The sequence below is a fragment of the Pelodiscus sinensis genome, chromosome 14 (genome assembly GCF_049634645.1).
Source record: "Pelodiscus sinensis isolate JC-2024 chromosome 14, ASM4963464v1, whole genome shotgun sequence".
NCBI lineage: Eukaryota > Metazoa > Chordata > Testudines > Trionychidae > Pelodiscus > Pelodiscus sinensis.
This window is the reverse complement of record NC_134724.1, coordinates 7,678,838-7,685,631: the sequence shown is the minus strand read 5'-3', so window position 1 is coordinate 7,685,631 and position 6,794 is coordinate 7,678,838. Positions and strand designations below refer to the sequence as shown.

General features: G+C 43.1%; 1 protein-coding gene across 5 annotated transcripts in view; it reads left to right on the top strand.

Annotated features, from left to right (window-relative positions):
- Nucleotides 1–25: 25 nt before the first annotated feature.
- ASB7 (ankyrin repeat and SOCS box containing 7) overlaps nt 26–6,794 on the top strand; it is a 51,438-nt gene continuing 44,669 nt past the window's right edge. For 2 of the 5 annotated variants that reach the window (XM_075896949.1, XM_075896943.1), the window contains exons 1-2: nt 26–209; nt 2,558–2,764. The gene's annotated coding sequence lies outside the window, so the exon portion shown is untranslated. Of the gene's footprint in view, nt 210–2,107; nt 2,154–2,557; nt 2,765–6,794 lie in introns of all 5 variants that reach the window. The other 3 variants (XM_075896948.1, XM_075896944.1, XM_075896947.1) reach the window with 3 other exon arrangements.

The window sequence follows — 6,794 nt, the reverse complement described above, 5'->3', positions numbered from 1 at the left end:
GAGCTATGGCGGCGGCAGCGGATTGGCTGCGGTGGGGGTCAGTCCCTGCCCAGTGACCCCGGAGTGAGGAGGGGGGCGGCTCAGTCAGTGTAAAGTGTCCCCACAACGCCCCCGGCTGGGTCTGCGGCTCCCCCCACTCCTGAGCCAGTGCCAGTGGGGGGAGCGGCCGCGGAGCGACCGCCGGTCCCGCCCCCCTCAGGAGGAGACAGGTAACGGCTGAAGCCCGCTCTGTCCCGAGACCCCGTCAGGGGGGCGCCTGCCGCGGGAGCGCTCCACCCCCGCCCCGAGTCTGCGCCCCCTTCCCATGGGACTCTGCGGTGTGTGGGGGAGGGGGATAGTCTGCAGCCCCGTGCTCCTCTGAGACTGGGGGGGGCACTAGCCCATCCCCCCCGGACAGGGTCTGGGGAGGAGTATTCCCGCTGTGGGGCTGAGGGCCACCCCCCGCTTTGGCCCATGGTTCCCTTGAGACGGTCTTTAGGGGGGGAGGTTATCTCCCCCCACCCGGCCCAAAGTCCCCGAGGCTCTTCCCATCGCCCTCATCTCGCTGACTCTTTCGAGGGGGACGTGCTCTTCGCTCGTCACTATCCCCTGCCCCCGTCATGCTCCCAAGACTGTTATGGAGCAGAGCAAATCTGCCCTATGCCCCTCTCTTAATCCCCCGCCCCCGTCACTGCACTACAGGGGGTTCACGCTTCTCTTTTCCGCTGGTCTCTTTTCAATGCCTCGAAATTCCCTGTTTTGTGCGCTGCTCCCTTCCCCACCTTTCAACCTCTTCCCCACTACTGGGGTTCTCTCAGCAAATTTTTGGAGGCCTCATAGTGTGGCCACTAACTTTTGTGGTGGCCACTATGAAAATTTTCCTTAAAATATTTAACTTCAGTGAAAATAAATAAAAGGTGGAAGATTTATGTGATCCGAAGAGAAACATACACACATACATGTCCAGATCGTTATAATTTATGTAGATTTTTTTTAGACTCAATAATAACATACAGTTGTCCCTATTTTTTACTTGCCCTAAATAAGAATAGAAACAAAAATAAGGGGCTTTGCCTGTTGTTGTCTTTTGTTGTTGTTTTTTTTGCTTTTTTTTTAGTTACAGGTTTTTTTTAAGACTAACTAGCTAGTAAGTTGTCTTTTGTTTAAAAAAAAAGATATTGGTATGTTTGTTAATATCGCTTTTTGCAGCCAATTTATTGGCTAGTTCGGAGGCAGTAAAAAGTTATATTAACTTACAAATATCACTTTCCATCACAGACTTATTCAGCCCTGGTAGGTGAAGGATAAATTAAGCCTTGAATGGAAAGGTGGGTAGGGAGGTAGCAAGGACTGGGGTATTGGTATGTATGTATAGGTGAGCGGCCAGTGACTGCAGTGGGAGCTCAGGGTAATGGGGGAAGGCAGGGGAGAGTGAGCCCAAAACTCAGTAGCTGAAGTCCAAAACCCAACCAGTGTCTGTGCAGCCAAAGTCCAGAAACATGGGTGGAGTCCATGACGAACCTGCTGGCCTGTGGCCACAACCTGTGCCTGCCCCTTCAAGGCTGACACTAGAAGCCTGAGCTCCATCACACCTAGGAAAGGGGGGAAGTCGCACTGCATTTCTGCTCTTCTAGAGTGCATATCTCCAGGGCAGGGCCCAACCCCTCCTTTTGACCCCCTAGAGAGGAGTTGTACCTTCCCACTCCCCATTTTTCCAATCACCAGCTAGGAAGCTATGAGGGTAAGAAAACTTGTGTTGGCCACATTTGAGAAATGATGCTGTAGATTTTGGTTAGGCCGTAAAAGCCCATTTCTTGATCTTAGATGTTTCTCTAGCCATCCACCATTACTAGGCGTATGAATGTTTAACCAGTAGGGGCTGGAGCAGCTCCTGGACCCACTGCAGATTGGCTGCTCTGACTGGCTGTTCAGAACAGCCCCTGTCTGTGGTGGGCCCGGCCCAGGTGGTGCACCACAAACGGGGACTGTTCGGATCAGATGGCCAGTCATAGCAACCCTTGTTTGTGGTGGGTGGGCTGCTCCAGCCCTAAACAGTTAACCAGTTAAACATAATGTTTAACCAGTTAATCAATAAAACCGAATTTTACATTCCTAACCATTATCCTAGGATTCTGTTCTGGACCATCTGTGTTGCGACCTCAAAACCATGCCTGGTAGGTAATCTTCTTCTCCGAGCCCAACCTTTGTTCCTCAGAGGTCCCCAAGACTTTGTTTTTTGGTGAGGACTTGGGGACAGTTACCTTCCTGCTTTTTCTAATTCTCCAGAAACTCTGATTTTTTCTGTTATTTTCTGCCTACCCATTAATGTTCCTTGTTCCTTACTTCAATTACAATGAGACCATACTTTGAGAAGAATCTCTTGCTGGTTTTTTACCCACATTAAAACCCCAAATATTCCATATGGTTCACTCCTTCTTTTCAGTTTCCACTTTGGGGAAATACCCTGTGCTTCCTTTCTCTTCATTCTCCCTACTTCAACCTTGACAGTGTTTTGGATGCTAATTCCCTTTATCCTCCACTTCTCACTCATCTAACAGTACTAACTCCCTCTTTTCAGGCTCAAGCTGACTCAAGGGAGACTTGCAAACTGGGAATGCAAAGGAGAAGATACAGACTGTAAGAAAAATTGAAAGTGGCACTCAGTATAAAGGTGATAATCCACCTTCATTCTTATCTTGTATCCCAAGCCAACCCTGCATGTCCACACAAGCTTGTCTGGATGCTTATGGAACCCGTTCTTATTGGCTTTCTTGACTGATTTTATGTGAGTACCTAGGATTAGATTTCCCTCTTAGGTGTTTTTTTTTGTGGGTTTTTTTGGGGGGTTTTGGTTGTTTTGGTTTTTTTTTTTTAGAAAAAACAATTTGCTCTTTGGCTTAAAAAAGTAACAAAAATTTGCAGTATAGGGAATGAACTTTTTCCCTTTTCTGTGTCTTGTTCTGCACTTTGCGTTCTCATTTGATAAAATAAGCTCCAAACATTTATTTACTTTTTTTGTAGGTTGCAACTTCAAGATCTTTTTGTGGCTTCTCTCTTTAATAATTTTATTTAAAAAAACCAAACAAACCCACCATGTCAATTGTTAATTGGGTCTCCTTATTTAAAAATAAGCATTGTGTACATCTCTCTTCTTGTCTTACTTCCCACCAATACACACAAAGAAAACCTTCCATGATAAGAGAAATGATTGAGAATTATTACTAGAGTAGGTAACAATAAAAGCATTTTGATGGTTTACTAATAATTATGTCTGTAATTCTTAATGTGTAAAAAGCCTGTGTGTACAGACTGTATTGTCATTAGTTTGTGAACACTGAATACTAATCAATTGATTGTTTACAAGTTCAGATCCTCTTGATGTATGTTGGTCTCTGCAGACGTAGTCACAGGGGAATCAAATAGTATTGTTCATTGCAACTCAAAATGCTACTGGAAAGTGTTTGTTTTTATACACAGTCAGTCAAAAATGTTTTTCTCCTGAAGGATTTTAAAGGGTTTACATGTTCAAGGGAGTTGGAAGATATAAAGCTGCCTTAGTATATAGTTTTAATGAAAGTGTTCCTTTTTCTGTCAGAAATTCTGGTTAGATATTTTAAGTCACTTAACTGTTTCCACTGATGATAGTGCTTAAGCTTATGTCTTATTTAAATGATTTTTTGCAACTATTTACAGTAAAAACTTCTTGCACAGAATAGGAATGTAAATGACTAATCAACTAGTTGCTCTCCTTCCTTGCTGCCTTTATCAGCAAGGGTGGGGAGAGGATGTGCTGGGGGAGCTGGCTCCATGGGAGAGGGCAGGGGCATAGCAGTGGCATTCCACCTCTTGAAATGTACAAGACTCCCTGCTGGGGCTCCAGGTGACATTTTAATCTTTGAAATGATTCCTCTCTTTTTACTTTTTTCCTTCAAAAACCACTTCTTCCTTGCACCACTTCCAATTAAGGATGTTAAATATTGGTCAGTTGAATAGTTGAGTAACCCCATGAATTATTTTCGGTTTCTCAGCTCTATAGTCCCGAGGTGTGGGGTAGCAGCCAGTGCCCTCCGGTCCCACTCCCAAGGAGCCCCCTGCTATCCTGCACTGCAGGCGGAAGATGGTCCACAAGGGGACCCAGTTTAAAAACCAGCTCCCCTCATGGACTGTCTACCTGTCACCTCGTGCTGCTGCCTTTGATACAGAGGCAGCAGCGCAGGGTGGCAGCAGCCCCTGTTCATTGGGTGGGGATCTGAGCTCCTGGATCCAGTGCAATCCAGAACTGAGCTGGGATTCCTGCCTGCCTAGCTCCTAATATACTTCAAATGCAGAGCTGCAGTGGGGGTGGGTCCTGGACCCAGCGTGAGACAGGACTGAGCTGGGCTGCTGGCCAGCCTGCTAAAAAATTTACTGGCCGGGGGGTGGGGAGGAGAGGGGAAATGCGTATAGTCTATAGCATTATCCAGTAAGCTTTTGCTACACTATTACAACTACACTATTACATCCCTACTTCCAATCTCTCAGCTTGTCAGATTTACCCTTATTCTTATAGTAACTGTATTGGTATACAAACCATTGAGTTCTCAAGACACACAAATGCCACTCGCTCAAACTTAATTCAGCATGCATCATGCTACAGCCCCATGAAGGTGGGGGTACCAAGGCTTGGGGCTTCTGGCCTTTGCTGTGGAGACTTGCAGTTGCCTTGAGATGGATCAAGTTAGTCAGGGCTGGATCTATCCCTTGGGCGATAGGTTCCCCATCCCTGTAGATGATAGTTTCAAAGGATACTGTGGAGCCATCCTTTTTGTAGTGTTGATTGAACTCCTGTTTATATTTGTTTTCATTGTCAATTTGCATCTAACAATATTCTCTCTCCTTATTCAAAAAATTTATACTTTACATTTACCTGAAGGAGGCTGTGCATTGTAGTAGAGAAGGAGACAACCAAATTGAATACATTTGAAGTCATTGTTGTATTTAATTTGTAATATACCACAGTGTAGCTTTTAGGTCTATCTACATTAGGGAAATGACCTACTGTTGGCAATGGTTTTCTGACATTCAGTGCTGAAAATGCAAGTGTAAAGGAGGCTGAGCTTTTCTCTGTTACAGAAATATCAGTAGTAGGGTCTATTACACTTTTGAAGTGTGTTGAAATGAATTTGACCCAGTCTTCACTAGCAGTCATATTTTTTTTCAGCATCATTTTCAGAGAGACTATTATTTTTGCTGGCAATATTGGTTAACAATTGATCACTTTGCTAGTACAGATGATTCTTAGTTCATGTTCACCATTGTCAGACATACTTGTTATATGTCAATGGCTAAACAAAAAAAAAATCCACAATCATGCAAGTCAAATAAGATTTATATGATTTTCTAAAAGTATTATGAGGAAGTACTCTGTTACCTTCCTTCATGATTACGATGTATGTTCAAAATCATACCCTTACTGTTACTGAATATGTCCAGCAAACATATTCTATGTGCACCCAGGGGCTTTTTCTACTTGACCGAGTCTTGCACCAGTATAATTTCACTGATATAGCTACACTGGTGCAAACCCCTAGCATAGATGTACTATTTTTCCCCCTTCTTAATCCTTAGTTCTTCGGGATTCATTCATTGGGTGAACAGCAAGCATTAATTTTTTGATTTTGTGAAATACTAATTCAGCAAAGTTTGTAACAGATAGTTTTATGAATGTGATCGCTATCAATTAGGGAATTAACTGCCAATTGAAACTTGATGACTATGACAAGTAATGAAGCAAGGTTAGGAACTGAAGGCAAAATCAGAATCTCTGGAGCAAGAACCGTGTATTACAAGTACAGCTATTTCCTAGGTAGAAGGAAGATTGCACACATAAATATACAAGATAAGTAGTTTTTTTGTGTTTTACTTTCTAGTTGTATAAAACTGCTTCTTCCCTCCCTGCACTTTATGGTGGACTCTTAGGACATGTCTACACTAGGAAATTATTTCAAAATAATTTTACAAAATAACTCCCAAAAATCACTATTTTGAAATAAGCTTATTTCCCCAAGGAAAGCAAAAGTTGTTATTTCAAAATAACGAGGCCATTATTTTGAAATAATGGGCTTGGTACTGTGGACGCTTTACTTGTTGTTTTGAAATAAGGGGAAATATTTCAAAATAACTCCCTAGTGTAGACCTAGGCTTTGACACCTGAAGACTTGCTGACTGAAACTGTCTTCCATTGTTGAGCCCTCAGCATTAGCTTTTAGAATTACACTGAGTGAAAAACTGTTGTGTTATCCATGCAAGTGATCCATTGTATGGTTTCCACTGAAGTTTTTATAACATTCTAAAATGAGACTCTTAGCAAATATAAATCTTTAGTTGAGATCTTTGGATGATGAAACAGGTTATATAAATGCTATTTATTTTTATTCTGCATTAGTTGTGTTTAGAAATATTCTAAGAATGATTGGCTATTTCAGTTCATATCAAAATATCTTTCTCTGCTTGTTGATTCTCATTGAAGTGTCTCTGTTCAGATATTTAAATGGTAGAAGTCTAGGGGTGGTCAATGGTTAGAAGGGCCTGCCACCTAGTCTCGCAGCATCTCTAAGGTCTTGCAGTAGCCTTGGGGTTCCACCACCTGGCCCTCTAGCCCCTCTGCAGCCAGAGCTGCTTCAGTTCAGAATTACTGGCTGCTGCTGGAGTTCACCAGCAACTGGTGGTTAACTGGTAAGCATATGAATAAGCTTCATGCTTTCCCATAGGGCTTAGCGGTTAACTGTTTAACATCACTACAAAGTCACATGTTCACATCAGTTCCATGGGAAACT